The sequence below is a fragment of the Rhea americana genome, unplaced genomic scaffold, assembly GCF_003343005.1.
Source record: "Rhea americana isolate MKP2758 unplaced genomic scaffold, rheAme1 scaffold_338, whole genome shotgun sequence".
NCBI lineage: Eukaryota > Metazoa > Chordata > Aves > Rheiformes > Rheidae > Rhea > Rhea americana.
The window spans coordinates 654754-675733 of record NW_028186466.1 but is presented as its reverse complement, the minus strand read 5'-3'; the positions used below and the strand labels follow the sequence as shown (position 1 = coordinate 675733).

At 41.5% G+C, this 20980-nt stretch overlaps 1 protein-coding gene across 1 annotated transcript in view; it reads left to right on the top strand.

The window, feature by feature from the left end:
• The first annotated feature begins 17938 nt into the window (after window positions 1-17938).
• Window positions 17939-20980, top strand: part of ARHGEF5 (Rho guanine nucleotide exchange factor 5) — a 36665-nt gene continuing 33623 nt past the window's right edge. Inside the window, exon 1 of the mRNA XM_085311285.1 lies at window positions 17939-17953. The gene's annotated coding sequence lies outside the window, so the exon portion shown is untranslated. The remainder of the gene's footprint in view (window positions 17954-20980) is intronic.

The window sequence follows — 20980 nt, the reverse complement described above, 5'->3', positions numbered from 1 at the left end:
GCAGCACAAGAAGTGAGGCAACGGCATCATCTCTGCACACTGCCCTGCAAAGCAATACTGTTTTCATGTGCTACAGCTTAGCATAACCCTGACTGCTTCACCCCTTCTTCCTGCTCCCCTCCTGGATCTAGCACACCCTTGTGGATGGGGTAGACCAAAAAAGTGCTCAGCTGTGGCGGTTTGGCTTAGTCTTCTGTGCTGTTGTCCCTGACCTGAAAACTTTTCTTATCACAAGGAAGTTTGATATAATATGGGTAGATTTTGTTTCTCTTTTTCCCCTTCCCTGAGCCTTTTCCTCCTGGGATGCTCTCTCCTACTTGCTTTCCTCCCTCCTCAGTCATATGGTTCAGTAGACAGTGCATGAAGGGGAGTTCCTTCTATGTTTATGGAGACCATTGCATTGGGGAAAAGTATTGCAGGTAAGGGATTAGTGTGACTCAACTGAAAATATGTCAGAGTGAGTATATCCAAAGGCCATATGTTTCAATTCATGTTTTTTCTAGAAAACTCTTGTAGATGACCAGAAAAGACCAAAGACCACAGCAGTCTCAGAGACTGAAAAAAAAAAGAAGGGAAGGTGTTGCATTGCAAAATGCTGAGGAAAAAACAAAGAACAGCCTTAAGCACTTATTCAGAACTGCACATTGTGGATAAACATACCACTAATTCTGTACTATCATTACTGTACATCAAAATGCACTGTACACCAAAATGCCAATTCTAGTTAGCTAGATCCTAGTGACATATGATAGCATGGTCAAATAGCATGCCTGGACACACTAAATATGGCTAAATACTGGCCACTATCAAAAGACCATTCATAATCATGAGATAGAGCTTAAAGATGGAGTGGAAAGTATAACTAACAACCTAGAGAGTTATTCAAAAACAAAAACTTTGCTTAGTTAATAAAAATCATTCATTGTGGTATGCATCCTGCTCCTGTAGGCTGTCTTGGCAACTGCTGCTGCAGGGAAGATTGGCTGGATATGCTGATAGATGAAACTTTTGCACCACCTGAAGGCGAAAGGAAAGGATTTCATGAGACAGTGACTCCTGTCCACATTCCATTCAAAACGGAATATAAAGCTATCAGCTGAAGAAGAAATGCCACAGCACTAAAACCCCTGACTTACTGCCACATTTACTTCTTTAAGACTGCATTAAAAAAAGACATACAAAAATTCACGTTTTCATGTGGTCTCAAGGAAAAAAGCTTCCCCAGGAAGATAATGAGAAAATATGAGGCATAATAGCACATTATCTAGTTAGAAATCAGGCCTGTTTCTGGAGACCGTGGTCTGACACAAGCACAAGAGTAGTTGAGAGCGCAGGTATGCTATTATTTATCTGGCGACTAGCTGTTATGGGCTGTGGCTGGTCAGGACTAGATGTAGAGGGATAGGGGAACAGTAACATGAAAAGATCAGTCACAGATGCTGGGGGGGAAGCTAGAACGAAGACAAAGACAAAAACTGGCATGGGCAATAGGCTGGGGAATGGACTGCTAAAAATCAATGCAAAAGGGAAAGAGGCATCCAGGATGGTCACCAGCTGTTTAGGTGATTTATTGTGGATTCAGCAGTTACAAAAGGAAATTGAAAGGGAAAAAAGGCATCTCTTTTTCCTTACGTTGGTGTTTCTGAAGATGCAACTCTGGCGCCACTGCTGTGGCATCAAGGCAGTTTGAAAGTTTTCTGTCCTCACCTGATTCCAACAAATCCCTCCCATCTCCAAGCAACAGATCTGTGTCTGTTCTCCCACCCAAAAAAACAAAAAACAAACAAAAAAACCCTCAGAAAACCTGGTGTCAGAAATACATGTCAATTAGCCTTGTTTCTTATTGTGTCTATCTATGTGAAGTGAACTGCTTGCCATCTTTTCCAAAAATCTGCTGTCTTCTAGGTGAGATTCACCTGCAGTGCCCATTTTCTCAGTCTCAGAGGAACTGCAGAGACCTAGCTGTGGTTTTTCTCAGAGGTCCTTGAGGTCAAATGAGAGATTTTACACATTCATGTGATGTCATTCAGAAATGACCTGCAGATGAAGAATTTTCCCTTCCTTGGGTAGTGTTTTTTTGCCTTTGGGTAGGGATATTTTATATTGTCTAATATTTTATATTGTGGGGTTGTTGGAGTTAGTACCTAAATACCTAATTCAGCCCTCACATAGCAAAATTAATGTCTACTGAGTTAACCGGTATTGTAGATGGAGTTTTGCCTAGAGTCTTTCAGAAGCTGTGCATCCTTTCGATGAGAGGGTGTGACCAGTAACCCACAGCTTTCCAAGCGTCTCAGCTACCTTACTGCATTAGCCCCACTGTGGCCTTCTCAAATATTGCACAGAAAACTGGTCAGCTAGAGCATCATGTTCAGAAGCATCATTATTAGCATTCTGTGAAGGGGAGGGGGAAAGAGGGTGAAAATCAAAGTTGTCTGTGAAATAACATTGCCTCAAAAATAACTTTGGGTCAAAATATTTTAATTTTATTTTCATTTTAACTTTATATACTTCCATAATTTAGTTACATTTAAGAAATAACATTTAATCATAATGAACAAAAATATGAACATTATGATATTAATCTATGAATAAAAATGGAAATATTCAGTCTTTGAAAAATAGTTTTGATATTTTTCCAAAAATAACCTTTCCAATTAAAATCTTTCTCACAATAAATACCTGCCACTGAAGTTCATACTACTCTTGTTACCTTCTACAGCTTCTCTATGATCATCAGCTTTATCTCAGCCTCTTTTGCCTTCTCATAGTGCATAATTACCAGATGTGAACCTTTAGTTCTTAATCTATCAGCAAAGACCAGAGCGTTGTTAACACTCAGAAAAGTTTAGATCTGGATCCCTACAACAGCTTGCATGCCTATTCTTATTCAATTGGAAAGAACATAAGGAGATATTAAATCAAGATTTTAACACCAAAGTTGGTGCTAGCTAAGGCTAGAAGTTGTGGCTCTTTTGAAATGACCAAGGTTAGCTTCCCATATCTATTGCAATAGATGGAAGAAGCAGAGCTGCAGTGGAGTGCATTTGATACTCATGCCATTTTAAGACTAGGAGAAAAGTGGAAAAAATGTTAGTCATTCCTAATTTGCACAGTGGATTTGCATCTGCTTTGGTCTCTTCTCTACAATCATGACTACAGCTGCAAAGTGTAATCTCTGGAACTAGGGACAAAGCTGCCATTTATAGTTTTAGAGTTTGTCCCAGGAACTCAAAAAGCTATATGAATATTGGCTTTTGTGATCTCTGTTCTGCATCCAGGGTTCCCCAGTCACCCACAGCAAGAGTTAAAAATAAATAAATTAATAAAAAGGGAAGAAAAGTGGCTAGAAAATAAATAATTTAATCTAAAAGGTATGGAATGTGAACTCTCTATAATACTATATCCAGAGCTGAAGAACTGAGCCTAAGTTCCTCTTTCAATACTTTCTCTAGCAGGATTCTTAAGTAATTAATATTCAGTAATAAAGCATATACAAGATTTAGACAAAACAATGCCACCAAAAAAACAGTTAAAAAACAGAAAAAAATATGCCCTTGAACATGAAGGTCCATTTTGACTGTAAATCTCACCCTTTCCTTTACAAGCAAACAGCATTTAGATTTTTTGTGAAAGCAAGAAAACCTTAAAAACAAATATTAAAAACCCTACAATTATAAAGCTTATAGGTCAGGGAGTGAAAGTCCAGCATTGCATGCTATCAATAGGCCAGTGAGTAACACCTCATCTAAAAAGACTTCTATCAAATCTAGAGGTTGGAGCTCAAATACTGAGGACCTGCTTCATGCTGCAGTAGTTTCATCCCATCATAATACACATATTTCATGATCTGTCTTTCAATTAGACTCTGGTCAGATGGGACTTGGAAGTCTTGAAAAAAGAGATTCCTGCTCTAGGAGCCCAGAGACCCTCCTGAGTAATAGAGAACACCAATAGAGGGGTTTCATCTGGGAGCCTGCATATCTGCCAGCAGCTGCAGGTGGAGAAAAGCAAGAGTTTGATGAGCGCATGTCCATACCGGCCCAAGGCCCAGGGATTGACTTGTCTATGGCAGTTACCTGCATTAGATACAGTCAGCTGAGGAAAAAAAGGGGGGATCCAATCACGTTGCACCTAACACAATCAGACACCACAAAAAGCAGATCAGAAGGCTCTGTCCTTTACACAAATACAAAAAACATTTGAGAAGAGACTTTTACATTTTTTTCTAATCACACATATCTACATTTCTATTTATATGACTACTCCATGAGTTACTTGCATGACACTTAATTTGACTATAAACAAACTGTAAATGAAATTCTGTCTGCTGGCTGTTGGGATGTCTTTTAAACGTTGGTCTATAATCCTTCTCATGAGTAAATTGAAGACCACATTTTATACAGATACATACTTTAAAAGCAAACTTTCATACAAATAAATATTAAAAAATATAAAAAATAACAATGAATGCAGCTCATCAATAGCATAGCAGGAAAAAAAGCTGCTTTTATTTCCAAAACCGTAGGCTGAAACTAATAACAAACAACACCTTTACAACAAGGTATTAATGATAATATTAGTAATAATGAGCTAACTATATACTTTTCAGGGTCTTGATTTAGATATTTAAGGTTTGAGTTTGCAACACTGCACAGGAATGGGTTTTACACCCCTGTCCGCCATAGTAGCTGATGTAAGGACAGGCAAGAGCCCAATTTTGGGCTAGATGATCTGAATCGAGCCTGGAACTTGCTTCTTCTAAAATGACAGCAAGATATCTGAGGAAAGAGTGGGTGATTYCCCTGAACCTGGGAATTAAGGATTACAACTGGAGAGCAAGGATGTCCATGCTTGATACTTGGACTGGGAAATAGCAGAAGCTGGGGGCCTGGCACCTCACTGCATTTGGTGCAGCAGGGCCTAAGTCAGGCACCCAGCACTGCTGTCCTGATTATGCAAAAGATTTAGCTGCTGGTCAAAAAAGATGAAACACCAAAGGGTCCACATGGAGCAGAGGCCTGTAATTGTCCTGTGTATGAGAAGCTCTCCTAGAACCTTATTCAGCACCAGAGAATGCACATGTAAGAGAAACCTTACAGGTGAGACAAATATGGCAAAAGTTTTGGAAGGAAATCGCAGTGGATCCAGCATCTGAGAAAGATAAGTTGTCCTGAGCTCCTGGGCTAGGAGGAAAAAGGCATTCTCCTTTCCCTCAGTAAAAAATCTTCCATCAGCACAGTGAAGGAGACCAGTTATTGCCAGTAGCTGAGATTGTCTGCAGTCACCCATGGCACTAGAGCTCCAATTCACAAAGTTACTTAAGCAGCCACTTATTTAAGCCTCAAATGCTTTAATTATCTCCCTCTATTTCTTCCTTCTTTTTTCATAAAAAARTAACAAATCTCCCTGACCCTTTCCATCCTTTGCCTTTTTTCCCTTTTCTCATGACTTCCTCTCTTTCTTTCTCCCCTTGACTATGTGAATCCAGCTCACAAGTCTTTTAGGAAGGCTATGTGATGAGGAACACCTCCCTTCATAGCAGCAGAGCCAAAACATCCTCTGCTTCACACCCACTGGATTCTTTGAAATACTTCTGGAAATTAAGAGACTTCATATCAATTGTTTCATATACAGATATCATCTGAGAAGGTGATACTATACTTTGTCCTGGAAGAATGGTGTTTGCTTGCAAAGTAGAAAGAAAGAAGTGGACAGAACAGCAGTGACCACTGCAAGGATGCCATGCAGAAGGCTTTTGACCTGGTGTTCTTACTGGGTGAATGCTTGTTTTAATTTGACTAGCCAAGAGTACACATGCATTTAACAGATCAGAATACCATCTGCTTCCCATCCCCTAGTATTTCCAGTCCCCAAACCTGTTGTGACTAGAAGGAACAAGGAGAGCCTTGTATCTACAGCCTCAGGCCAATGAAAGACAAGCTCTGAGATCAATCCATACATGCTCAAAATAAATTATTTTACTAACTGAAACAATGAACAAAGTAAATTGTCATGGTCACTCACAGATAATGATTATAAATTCAGCTGTCCATAACCTAGAGTAGTGTGGAGTTGGGACAGTCTAGATATTGGGAGAAAGTGGTTGATATGGATATCATGGACATGCTAAGAAACACACTGAAGTGATGCTGGAATGACTAAATGAGCTTTGTAGAGCCTATTGACTCTGGCTCCTAGTGATTTGGGTGTCTCTGCATCTATCTCACCAGTGCTCTGAGATCCACCTGGGCCTGTAAGCTCAGGCACAGTGGTACATGAAAACACAGCTAGCTCACATCTGTCTGGAGACACAGGATGAAAGGTCCTCTGGGAGGTGGGAACATCAGGGAGTGTGGTGCACTGCCAGGCTCCATCCCTATGGCCAGCACTGTGTCAGTAATACTAGTGCATGGTCTCTTAATATCTCAAAGATCCTACTGTTTATAAGCTTCCCACAGCTTATAAACCTTGCTAGGTCTGAGCTGACTCTGTGGGAAGCCATTCAGGTGCCTCTGCGTCTTTCTCCAAAACTTATAGCTCCATCAGGGCACATTGGCTTGGACCCTTCATCACGCACTTCCAGACCCAAGTTTACTCTGAAACAGTCTAGGCATGTCTCTACTTATAATCCCTATCAGGCCAAGATGTGCCTTCTCAGAGTCAACTCTGGTATCTCTGCATTCAGGGATAATATATCCACAAATAGGATAAGCTATCTAGAGGTATTGAGGGTTGACAATATTTAGCATTGAAAGAACACTTGGAACATTCAAAGTCAGAAAATACTATCTAATGAGGATATCACTCCTTTGCAAAAGAGACTGTGGAGTAAAATTTATCACCTTGTTTTATGATGAACATACCAGTCTAGAAAGAGGTTAGAACACTGATCAAGGACTCTGGACATGTGGGATCACTTGTTATCTCTGCTTCTGGCCCAATGGACTAATTTGTGCAAGGCTTTTCATGTACCACAGTTTTCTCCTTCCCAGTTTTCCCTGTTTGCAAAACTGGAGGCAGTGGCATGCATCTGATGGGAAGAACTACTATATAAAACAGAGATATTACAAAGACAAAGGCTGTATGAGAACTGGTGGCAGAACAAAGACGAGAAACAGGAATTGCAGGCTATGAGCTCTATGTTTAGTTCTGTCAGTCATTATCATTCAACCTGAGAACCCTTAATTTGAAGAATTGGTTCCAGACTTTCACTCTTATTAATGCTATTCTTTATACGGTGTTTGTTTGGGGGAGGAATCATATCTGTCAACTTTTTTTTTTTTTTTTCCTGTTCTAGCTGATGAGATTGAGATTGTCTTGATTGAAAGTAAGGAGAACCCTCATTACAGAATTCATATGAAAATGAACATGTTTCAACCTTTACACTCACCAACAGATCATGGGTCTTTGGAGATCATTTTGCTTTTGATGAGAATCACTAACGAGGGAAAAGGAGATCCACAGAATGGAGAACCTTAAAGTGCTGAGAGAGGAAGAGAATGGGTAAACAAAAGAGCAGGATGGATGCAGTCATCAGGATACTGAAGTGGGGCATAAACAATGTTGGGATCTTTGGAATGTTAAGAGGCCATCTAGGTGCTAGATTGGTAATGAACTTGTGTATCTGGGGTACCTGCTCAGTATAGAAAAAGCAGTAACTGAATGCATGGTTAGTGCTGAGAAAGAATAATGTGACAGATTCTAAACTCGTTATGAATCACTATTTGCACTTTATTAGTTGTTAGCTGTAGCCTATAAGTACTTCAGATCTTAGACTATGACCAACCTTACAGAGTTGGTCTCCTTCACCTTCTACTCAACAGATATCAAATATCTAAATCTCCAGTCCACTGACTGATAGTTGTGAAAAGCTAAGCATGAAGAAGTTTTTTTTTGGTCTTTGTTTCTTCGTTCTCTCAAATGCTTTCTCGGCTGCTTTGGGGACTGCAACTGACCTATCCCAGGGGATGTGATAATTTCAGAAACGACAGAGGAGATTCTCCATGTGATAAATGCACTGCAAGCATAGGACAAAGATGTGGTCCCCACCTCAGACAGATTACAATCTAAGCCCCTACTGTAACGTACTAAGGTTTGGATTTTTTTCCCCCCAAGGTAGGCAAAAAAACCTCTTTTCACAGAGTCATTTTATTTTTATGTTTTACTTGCAGTATTATTCTTAATTAAGTACAAAGGGAAATAAAAATACCAGAGTGTGAACCACAAAAAGGCCCTTTTTGTGAGTTAATGACAAAAGCTTACTTCATGAAAAATGTGCCTTTGCTTACATGAAACAATCTTTCTCCAGTTTACTCCTCCAACAATAGCACCACAGCCTCAGACAAGTTATACTTCCCCACCACTATGTGGATGGTCTTAATTCTCTGGAAGCTCACATCTGAGAGCTCAGCTCTGGCCCCTCACCAAATATTAGTGCTTACAACCCATCATATGGGAAAGGTTTCATTTTTCATGATTGAGGGATGTGGGTGAGGGCCAGGGGGATCCTCTCCCTGTTTAAAACACTGGGTTAAAGATAGCATTAGAAGGAAGGGCACAAAAGAAGAGATGTAGTATATCTAGTAAGGGGGGTGTCATAGCATTGCCTTTGGTAGCTTTAGTGCTGGAACTACAGTAGCCCACAATAACGTATTTATTTATCGTGACTTGTTATTGTCAGGAATGGGAGAAATGACTGTTGCTACAGGAGAGAGTACTATAAAACTTGCATTCTGTACCTAACAACACCTCTTTGTGCTGGCAAAGACTAAGGACAGGTTTTTTTTAGGCTAATATTGACCCAACTCTCCACAGAAAGACTGAGTAGGCAGTCTGTGCCCCACACATCTCTCTGCTGACTCAAGTTAGCTTGACTTGTATGCATTGGCTGAACAAGAGGATCTCAGTTTCTTTTGTGTCTACTGAGATCACTGAGATTTTATTTAAAAAACCTGAAACTGAACTGAACTGAACTGAAATGAAATTGTAGGTCATTCTTGAACACTCTTACAGTGTTCAAAAGCAGTAGTGCTACTGCTTTTAAGTTTAAACAGTGCTAATTTGTGAATGAGTTACCTTCCCCAAACCTAAAGAAAAATATCTCCTGTGACCAGGGAGGAAGAGGTAAGTTGATTTTTAAACCTGCTGGTGTGACACTATATAGACTTCACTAGAATGTAGGAATATATATGAAAATAAGATATTTGTGCTGATTTTATCTCAACTGAATGCAACCAAAGAGAATCATAAATGGCTTCCCAATAGGGGGCACTATGTTATTACATACAGAAATCTAGAGAACTCCACTTTTAGGAAGTGTCATGCAAGGAGAATAAACGTAGAGGAAGGCGCTTTTCAGTTTTGTTAGTTTTCCTCTGCAAAAACTAATCTCAGGAAAAAATAATACTTGTTTATGTAATCAAAAGCTATATTATTATGCATAATTATATGCATCAAAAAAGCCAAAATAGAAAGCCCAAACCCTTCATCCAGGATGCAAGAAGAATTCTGAATTTCTGAACTTTTAAGTGCATGATTTTACTGCCACTCAAGATTCTCTTAATACAAGCCAGGGACTCTTGTGTGCCGTTTCTTAATTAGCTGGGAAACATCTTTCTATGGACTGGACAGAGATTAATTTATTTGTGGGCTGGATTTTGTGTCTAGTCAACAGGAGGAAGGAAGGCAAAGGGCTGGTCTGAGTTATAAGTAGTACTGACCTATACCACAAGCAACAATGCTTAGATGGATTTTATCAAAGGAGAATCTCAGCTAGGAGGAAACAGTTTCCCACCACAGTGGTTTCTAAATGAGCAGGGATGGGCAAGAGGGTGCTGAGGCAAGGGCAAAACTGCTGTTTTGGGCTTGAGGGAAAGCTTTTGTTTCCATTTTCTTACTTTTGATGCTCACGCTAAGGGGCTACAGCTGCATGCATGAGAAAAGCCTGCATGTGTGCATGCTGCACATCTGTGCTTTTTCATATGCAGCTCCTACACACCAAGTTCCTCCCTCCTAGGTTGGTCCAGGGGGCTATTTCGCAAGCCTCTCGAAAGCAGTATGTTCTCTCTTTTGCCTTCAACCTCCATCCTGGATTTTGCTGAGGTCCTACCTACCGCTTGCTGTTTGAGCAGCTCTGAGCTAGAACAAGATTGTGTGGAGTGGTGTGACTATGTCCATATCCCACCTTATACTTACAATAATTTATTTCTAGTGCTCACAGCTGATCAGAAAGCTCAAAGAAATGACCACAGGATAACTGTCTTACCTGAATCAAAAGAAAGCAGAAGGGAGGGATGAAGTTTCCTAGTTGCTCCATTATAATTATTAATTTGTTGCCAGCATCCCTTCCACAAAGGACTTTGTGTCGTACACACAGAGCTAACTTAGCTATTGCCATGCCTAGCCATATATATGAGATAAACACAGAGGAAGATCCTGCTCTTGCCTTAGTAATGGATGGAAGTTAAAAAGAGTCTCAGTAGCCTTTAGCCTTCTCCTGGGCTTCTGAAAGGATGCTATAGGAGGAGAAAGGAAGAAAATTGGCCACTGTCACTGATCCTCTCTGCTTAGGCTTTTCCTCACTCCTAAGGAAGGACAGAAAACATTAGTGTGTGAGGTTCAGGTAATGGGCAAGGCTATTAGAGACTCTGACCCTGCAATTGTAAGTGTATGAATATGAAAAAGAGAGAGAGGCATGTGTTTGTAATGAGGTGAGAAACAATTTACTTCATCAAGATACAGAATTAGGGCTCTGATTCATGTTTGTAGGAGGATTTAGCCAGGTCTATTCAAGCAGTTATCCCTCACACAGATGTCTGCCCTACCCCTCACCTGTCACTATGCACGGGGGTTGGCCAAACATGACATGAGGCAGATTCCAGTTTGCCTGCTTACAGACAGGCCTGTTAGCACAAATCCCCAGTGACCTCCTCCATACACCAGTGTTAGGATCTCTCCTCATCCCAGCAGGCCAAGTTTGGAGGTCATTCACTCAATCAGTCTGCACAGAGAATTTGATTCCAAAACTTCGATAGGGTCAGTAGTCCTACAAGAGAAAAGAGAGGAAATGATAGTTAAGTATCAAGACTATTTACAGAGGTCCCTTCATGAATTACAGCCATATAGTTTGAGCTCTGAATGAAACCTCAGGAAAAAAAAAGAGGAAAAAAATACATAAGAACAAAGCTGTCAAACAATTAGCATCTTATTCAGGAGAAGCAACACTCAAGACAGGGCTTTTAAGAACCAGATCCCAGCTGACAGCTCAAGAGACATCCCAACAGCCTCCTGTCTCCACCAGGCTTCCAAACATTTGGATTTAGCTCCTGCTCCCCTACCCTTCCCCCAGAAGTCTCATCTCTGCTCCTGCAGTGCAGTTCACTACCTTCTCAGCTGTGTAGTCACAGATCTTTGAAGTTCTCTTGTATCTGAGATCACAAAAATAACTTTGGGTAAACACAGCTTTTTGCATTCCTCTTGCAGTGTTCATAATCACAAATGCAGAAATAAGAGGACTCTAAAAGTCAGAGAGCTGCACGTGACTTTCTTGGAATTTCAGTCTGTAAGAGTTACTTGTCAGGAGCAAGCAGCAGGAACTAGAGGTCCTTTGCATATAACATGTCAGTGAGGATTAAGCGTAAACCCAAAGATTATTTCAAAATTGTAACTGGGCTAGAAATTTCCTATGTTAATTGGCATAAAGGAACAGTTGTTTGGAAATGTGTGCAAAATTAACATTTGATAGGATTTTTCAAAAATTATTTGATGTATTTCTGGATACTAAAACCAATGTTGTATGTTCTGGATTCCCAGGAATTAATACTTTTGACGATGAAGTAAAAGCCAAGCTGATTAAAAATTTTCTTCTCTCTGTCCTTACAGACTACTCATTCCCAGCTACATAAGTTTTGTTTCCATAATATGTTTTTGTACCTTTGGAAGCATTTTAGTGATTTGCATCATCATTTTTTTTAACCTTTTTTTATTCTTAGAATCCTTGTTTACAGCTATTGTCTTGCATTTCCTAGTTACCTTTTATAGACCCTGTTCAGGTGGCCCAGGGACCTCCTGATGTGTGTGGACAGCATGCCAGAAATTACTGCTGTAATCTTACTCAGTGAAATACACAGGTACCAACATTGAATATAAAGTACCAGAGAATGCCTCAATGATTGTTCTTGGTGGTAAACCATCTTTTCATTGCACTATTTCAAGCTTTACATTTTGGAAAAAAAGAAATCTCAAACTCATGTTATTTAGCTGGTGGGAAACTTCCATACAGATACCCATACATTACTCAGCTGGGAATAGGGTTTGAAAAGCATTTTTCAGCAGGAAAGAGTATGATTTACATTATATATATCAAATGTAATATTTGTAATTACTGCTGGGGAAAATCTTTACAAGAATTTCAAGGCTCATTACTATTTTATTGGAAATGTAGACACTAAGTTGTCAAATGCTGTTGGTGAGTAGGAAACAGGTTGCTTTCACCACAGTATGCATCATCCAGGATTGAGTAATTGCTTCTGGGATATAACCCATATAGTTACAATTTTTAAAACTATATATATTTATTCTTGCATGTGCAAGAGATCTCTATTTTATTACTCTTAATAATATGATGTTTAATTGAATTAGACTAAGCTTTAAGCTATTCCTTTTTGTCTTTTAGAACACTGTATAAGGAAATAAAAATAAAGTTTTGGATTGTGTTTTGCTATAGCTAATCATACACAATCCTATGTAAGAGAAGGACTGAATATGTTGCAGATTTTTTTTCTTTCTTTGGTTTGTACATAATGTTATGACTAGTTCACAGTAACTTGTCTTGCTTTTTGCTTTGTCAGCAATATTTTCACCCTCAGCAAAAAAATAAAGACTGAAGCTATTTTGTCTGCCATTGGATGCAAGCTATTCCTGGCTCTATTTCAAGCAAAATTCGTAAAGGTCATGAAAATCAACATTTTTACATGTGAAGCCTACACCTTACTGAACTCCTGTTACAAGCAGTCATTTTCCTTGACAACAGTCTGGATTACCCAGAAAAAGCTGCAGCTATGATTGTAACTAGGAAAACTCATCAGCCTCAGCCAGGCCCAAGTCCATTTACACAAAATAAGAATTACCTTTTTGCTTTTAAAACAGGTAGTAGCTTTACAATCAAGTGAATCATTGGGCAATGTCCTGGCTAAATGGATGCATGCAAATTAAAATATGCTTTTTTCCACATAATGCGGTTGACAGTCTACAGATGAGCCCTTACCCCTGTGCCTCTAACGGGAGACTTTCTCTTTGATTTTGAACTCTTTTCTATTTGTTTAAAGTCCCTCTGTAGCATCTGTAAGAAAGTGGGCTTTAGTAAATACTGCTGATTTAGGAGTATGGTCCAATTTGCACACCAGACAAAAACACTGTTATTATTCTGGAAGAAATTTCTATAAGATAGTAAACAGGCCACTAGTTCTTCATCCGTCCTGCCAAGGCAGATATTCATATTAGTTGGTTCATACAGTTCATAGTTCAGAATGACATAAAATTATTACTACATGGCACATATCCACTTGGACAAAGTGTCCCTACTACTTTTTGTAAGAAAAAAAAAAGTCCACAAAGTTGAATAAAGATTATAAAGGCATATAGTTTAAGTGCATAATTTTGTTTCTGATTTTATTTTGTAACAGAAAACAGTGTTGTGTATAGGTCTTTTGGTGGCTGCTGACTGTTTGGGATTCCTAAGAGAGAAGCACTTGAGAATAAAATAGGAACAGCCCATTTCAGGCTGTAATTGCTTTTCTTGAGATGTACAATGTTCTTTGGCAAGAAGTGTGATTTTAAATTCAGATGATTTCAGTAAACCTTGTTTATAACTGCTTTCACATAGGAAAGCATCACTAGCTGTATTACCTGAAGGACTTTTCAAGTTCTATGTTTTCCTGATCTCTGCTGTCATGGACATTCACTGGAACAAATTTCAGGGAAGACCACAGAGATCAGTATTCATGTATGTAAAGTCTATACTCTCTTGAATTCCTGGGATAAGTGACAGCTTTGGCAGACAACACGTGGAATTCACTATTACAACTGCATCCTCAACTGTAATTGAAGCCAATTTTCAGATTAAGACAGGCCAAATCCATTTCCACACACTAAGAATTACAACAAAAGTAAGCAAAGAAACAAAAGCTAAAAATACTGTTCCTGCATAGCTGCCATCATGTGGAGAAATCAGAACATGAAATGCATCTGAATTTGAACTAGGGGAGCTCAAACCCATACCTCTGAGAAAGAGTTTACATACTAAAACCTTATTATTCCATTACATCTTCTCTGTCCTGTAAGAATGAATCCAAAGGAATCATTACAGGAATCTAGATAGGATCTCTGTTAATATTATGAAGGCTGTATTCATTATGTGAGATAACAACAAAAAAACTCAGTGAACTCCATAAATCCGCCATTCTTACCTCTTTTACTCCAGTATTTGTGATGACTCAGTAAGGTGCTAGTGACTACAAACCCAGCAAGAGCATAGGACCTGTGGCCTTAAGCATGAGTTGAGGCCTGGAGGAGTCTGCATTTCTTCAAACGTGCTGCAGAGAGACCTCTGAAAATTCATGGCTTTGGATGCTGGGACTCTGCTAACTACTGGCAGCAAGTAATAAATAAGGGGTATTCTGATCATAAGAGATGATCAGAATTTACAGCCCACATTTACCATTGAGCATTCGCAGCAAACCCTAGGGGAAACGAAGGAAACATCCAGTACTTGGCACACTCTGCAGATGCATGTTTCAGTTACATATGTTGGTTAGGTTTCCTCTGTTTTAAAAGGGGGGTTTCTGGTCATAGACACAGGTTAGTGTTTCCTGGGAGGAAGGTGTATCTCCTAAACACACCTCAGAAAGTTATTTGGTTTTTCCAGGAGTGGGGGCTCAAGCAGATGACATCATTTAATTTTAAGATAGCCTTGGATCTGCTAGTACTTCTATCATGTCAGTAGCTTATATAATAGTTACTAAAACTACTATGTTCTGTCCTACTGTCTATATAGCTTTTTGCATTTCCAGTTGTCTCCTCTGTACACAGTTAAAAGCTAAACTCCTAATAATGTCTGAAGTGGAGTGGTGAAGGCAGAGTATGGAGCAACACAGGCCTCTACCTGGATGGGATGTTTACAGGGAGGATGCACATACAGGAAAAGAAAGTCTGAGTGGGAGGCCAGGATTTGAACTACCTCTCAGCCAGCTGAGGTAGTGAGGAGTACAGGGAACCATAGGAAGCAGGAGCCCATCAGGGCATAGGAGGGATGGACCTGATTGTGAATAGGGTGGATGGTAAAGCAATACAAAGGAGCTTAAGGGAATGGGGCTCTTGGCAGTAGCTCTTGGAATATGAGTGTTTCCTTGGCAGAAAAGTGAGATGCTGGCTATTCAGGTGGTGCAGTCCACGGTTTGGAGAGTTGGGAAACAATACTGCCCAAAGCAGTTGGGGGGGAGAGGGAGGGAAGGGAGAGAGGTTCTTGCTGTCTATCTTCCTTCTTGCAGTTACTGTCTGCTGGCTTTCATCCTGCTTGCAGAGGATCCCTGTGCTGTGGGCCCTACTGGCCAAAAATGTTGATTCACATAGCTCACCTTCCTAGAGGAAAAGGGTGAGTATTCCCAGAATGGGACAGGATCTACTCTTCATTTCTACACTCCATAAGGAAGTACCTTAATGGCACTGCAGAAATTCCAGTAGGTGAGAACAGAAGGTAGGAGTTCATTTCCCACTGAATTAGGTAGGCAGGGAGGGCTTGGCCAACAAAAGGATATAGATATTGTGACACTAGGAGCTGCAGGACATAACTTTGGGGCACTTCTTCATTCTAGGGAATCCATGAAGACAAGTTAAGCCCTCAGATTCCCTGTGTGATGAGCAGGGAAAGCAAGGCATCTCAGCATACGATCCAGAAAAGCACATAGAAAACAGCCTCTGAAGACAGCTGGAGATACCAAGGAGAATGGTGAAACTTAAGCCCTTCTTAGACTCTCAGATGCACTTTCTAGATGATAGAGAGGTGCCATTTTCCAGTCAGTATCCCCAGGGCCTAGTTAGAGCACCAGCCCAAGATCCAGAGTTGATTTCCCCAATCTCTTCCCCATGGGAATTTGAAGCATCCATTTCCTCTCAGTCATCTGTAAACAGCAGAGACATAGAATAGGAATATCAGTTAAAGAACCTATTCCACGTGATGAAATTATTTGTGCACACGAATGAAAGCATTAACTAAATCAGAAAGCACTAACAAGGAAGAACATGATTTTGTAATTGGCTGCCTCAGGCTTTCACTGTGCTACTTCCAGGGAAAGTGTCCTGCATGGGAAATCCCACACTGGTCCTGCAGTGTGGGCTGCTCTCCAGTGTTTCCATTAAGGTCCCCCTCGTCTTTTACTAAACTGTTCAAAGCRTGTCCTGGAGAATATACATTTGCAAGTCTTATGAAACAATTAGGAAAAAAACTCAGGGAACAGGGAGTATTGGATATCAATTCAAGGAGACAGAAAATACAATACAATATCATTTCCTTCCTCAGTCTGACAAAGTCCTTTGCTCACCTTGCATTCTGTGTAAGCAAAAATCTAAACTGTAACAAAGGAATTCTTGCATAAATCCTGTACTCCTTAAAGCAAATCCAAGCACCTGTGCAGCAAGCAATATAATGGTGGGGGGTGGGGGGGAGGGAAGAAGAGAGTTATAACCAAGCAACCTACTCTGTTTTGTCATGGAATGAAAACCTTAACTTGCCCCTTCTTTCATGATTGCAATAAATCTGTCTTCTCCATTTCTTCTTTCCCTGTATTTTTTTTTCTTTTCTCTGCCCACCTCTGTTCCACTCTCCCAAGTGAGAGAATTCTCTTTACATAATCTCCCTATAGTTGAAGTCATGTTGATAGATGGAGACAAAGCTTTCCTCATGGGGAACTGATGCGCTGTCCCCTTTCAGTACACAACTGGGCACAACAAACCCAGAAAGCTTTGATGCAGCCAGGATCCTCCAGATATTTATCTGTGTGCTGAGGAGGGCAGGATGCCTGACAACAATAGCCATCAATTCAAATTTTAATAGAACCTAACCAGTTTCTCAACCCAAATCCCATTCACTTTCTTCTGAATTCAGATGTCTAATTTAGATTTATTTTACAGTCTCAGACAAAATATTGAGATCTCTGAGGTCTGCTGCTGCAGAGGCAGAGCCCTGGCACTCTTCAAATATCTGGTGCTCTTCCTGAAAATCTGTCTGCCTATTGAAGGGAGGACATTAAATACAAAGCAGAAGGGCTCACACACTCAAAATTAACGAGTGACCTTAAAGACAGAGAGCCAAGAGACTCAGGCAAGTAAGACCCATTTAGGAAATAAACAAAAGGGGAGTCCTCTCTGGTAAACCAGTCCAGGGACCTGATAGAGGCTGAGATCACTGGGGTCAGGTATACCTGCTCTGTGCATGCTTTCAAGACAAAATAAACTAGCATTAATTGTGTTTTGCACCTCAAACCCAGCAGAGAAGCCCTCACCATTGCCTCAGTTACAATAATTAAAAAATCTTACACTCAGATTAATATGTATATATGTGTGTATATATGTATATTTATATTTATGGAGGCACCGGGAGCTGTAATGAGCGCCGGGCTGCTGCGTTCCGTGCGTCTTTGCCCCGGTATCTTCTACCCGCGGCCGCCGAGTGAAGCCCGCTCGCCGCTGGCGGCGGCAGCCGGGCTGCGCCCCGCACACCAATCACCGGGGCCCGCCTGCCTTCCTGTAGGTGTGCCCGGCGCACCTGGGGAGTCTCGGCACTCATGACATACCTTCAGCCCCGCGCAAGGCAAGCAAACTTCGGGCGGGGGCCGCGAACAGAACGGCGTCAGGGGGGCAGCGCTAACCCCGGCCCGAGGATGTGAGCCCGGCGCAGGTAGGGGCGCCCTGGGCGGCTCCGCGGCGTGGCGGGGCCCGGCCCGGCCCGGTCCGACCCGGCCCGGCGTTGTCGTGTTCCCGGGAGAGGCGGGGAGCGGCGCGGGCCTGACACAGGATCCTCGCGGTGCCCGGGCACCGGGGGCCGCTGTCCCCGGGCCGACGCAGCGGGTAGGGCGACCCACCATTTTGGGATCTGCTGGGGAGGAGGAGGAGGAGGAGGAGGAGGAGGGATCTCTCCAGGGAAAAGAGCTTTTGCTCCTTCCGATGTGGGACGCTGCGGCCTGGTGCACTGCTCCGCGGGAAGCTCGTCCCGCGGCAGTGTGACCGGTGGTGGGTGGGTGTGGTGCGAGTGGAGGGCTGCCGTAAGGGGGATATGGCCCCCAGAGAGCAGGGAACGGGAAACAGCTCTTTGCAGGAGGCAGTGCCTGAGATGCCTCTGTGAGCCCCTGGCAGGTTTGTGCCTCCAGAGGCTGTGACAAAGGGGAGCTTTTGCTTCAGCCCCCAGAGCAGGCCAGCTTGGGGGTGAGTCCTCAGAGAACCTCAAGCACTTGTAGTGGCCTTTATGGGATGCTGAGGTTCAATGTCCCATAAAGAGATCACTTTCTTCCCCCTCCTCCCAGTAGCAGGTAGGGCCTGAACTGTAGGCCTTGTCCTAGGTTCAGCTGCCAGCAATCCAAGTGTCTTTCTATAAAAACAGTGCCTCCCACACATGGTGAGAGCTACAGTGCTTGCTGGGCTTTCAGTTCCTGGCAGGCTGCTGAGGGCAGAGGCCAGGCAGTCTCAGGGCTGTATCTGAACTCTGGACACCTTGTTGTTTTCCTCCTTGCTTTACTTGCTGGTGTCTTGTGACTTTTATGGCCTGTCAGAGAGGGGAAAGCAGAGGAATGAAAGGCATGATACTTGTGCTGCACACTTCCTGTCTTATTCCTAGAGCTGCTTAGGAGTCCCTGGCTGCTGTAGTGCATCTGTCAGAGGCCTTGGTGCCCCCAACAATCTGCTGGGGGCTTTTGGAATCCTATTCCTCTGGCCTAACCTGTCCTGCCCCCAGCACCAATGTTATCCTTGTGCTTGATGCTTCATTTGTTCTCAGAAGTTGGATAAGACCTGGATTAAACCTGGTAGAGAATACAGGAAAGGAGATTAGATTCTGCTGTGTGGTAAGAGTTGTCACTGGCTCTGTCAAGGATTTGCTGGATGTGGATGCTGTTGCCTTCTGCTTGGACTGTGTGCCAGTTCCTCTCTGACCAAGCCACAGCTGTATCATTTTATGTAAGTTTTGTAACCTCATTCTCTGATGGTTTGGAGTTTCTTTTTAACAAAGTGGCTTGTTGGAGATAAGGCTTGGATAAGGGCAATCCTTTTGAAGGGTTGCATGGGATGTGGCTCAGGTTGGAGAAATAATGTATGGGTGACCCAGATTTCAGGGCTGGAACTGAACTGGATGAGGAAGCATCTSTAAATCAATCTTGAAGTTGTATCAAAACTGAATTAATTCTTAAACTTAGATTAAACTGAGTTAATTCTTAATTATTATTAATGCTTGGAACAGCATAGTTGACTTACATAAAGAACACATTTTGCTGATTCCTGACCAAGGCTAGTATTTGTAGTGCTGTTTATACAATAGCCTGATGAGCTTCGTGAATCTGTGAGTGGGCTTACACAATGTAATTGCCAGTGACAGCAGGGGCCTAGATGTGAGCTTAGTGTTCCTGCTTTAGCCCACTGCTTTGGCTCTCTGAAATAATGGGACTTGTGCTCCCTCTGAGAAGCTCTTCTAAAGCCTTTCAGGCTTCGCTGGTAGGAGTCTTTTTCTTGGCCTTTCTTAATTTCATCCTATAAAATTTAGCTGGATATTCTTGCTCTTGTCCTGTCAAGTCTTCTCCTTCTTAGGCTTGTTTCAAGTGCTCATGTGTTGTTGTGTGGGTTTTTTTTAAATGTACTCCAGAACTTGTTTTTAAAATGGGCTATTTTATTTCGTTTGTGTTCATGTAAATTGTGTTCATTGGCTGTTCTAAGCAAAACTTAGTGAACACCTGGGAATTAATTTCAAAATCATAACTAGAATCAATATTCATAGGAAAAAAACTGATTCCAAGAGTTTTGCTTTTTGAAGTCTGGTATTTTTCCAATTCCATGTTCACTATTTAGGCATGCTTATTAAAATAAGATGTGTAATTTAGCTAAACAGTAACTGATACATCATTTTGTAATCCTTTCAGCTTTCCTTGCTGAACTCTACTGTATCTTTTAATGAAGTACTTGCAAATGAATTCTCTTCCAATATAGCTGTGCCCTGTTGTTTCTGCACTTGGGCCATACAGAGAGAAATTGTTTCCCTGTTTTGTGAGGTGATCGTGCAGTTTTTATGTTCAAGATTCAGCCATTTGGGGACAGACAGCTTATTCTGACCCCCTGCAGGTACTTAGATTTATAGCTGGTTATTACTGCATCAAATCAGAAATTCTATTAGAGAAGCACCCAGTCTTGGTTTCATGATATCAAAAGGTAGACTGCACTGGTTCTCCAGGTAAATTATTCCAGTAGGTGATTACCCTCACAAATGTCTTATCTGAATCTATCCAGCCTGGTTTCTAACCACAAGGTCGTGTTTCAAATTTTCATGCCAGATTAAAGAGCCTGCTGCTACCAGGATGACACATTCCAGCAAAAAGATGGCCTATTGTACTGCAAATTTGCAGTTGTTATCCATGCCAACCTCTTAGTTCTGCTAATAGGCAATCATGGAATAAGGCAGTCATGAGATAACTGGTGTAATTTAGAGCAGTAGCTAAGCACTTCTCACTGGGGAGGCCACGCTCAGACAGGGTTTTTAGAGAAATGTGAGTGTATAACTTCTCTTGCTTGGAGTGCAGATTCACATTATGTTTAATTTAGTATAACTATAGGCTACTACTGAAAGGAATGATCCAGTCTTCTCTCATTTAGTCCTGACTGCAGGCTCCTACCCTTTCCCTTGTTTTAGATCTAGTGATCGAGCAGCTTTGGATCAATTTGGTCACTG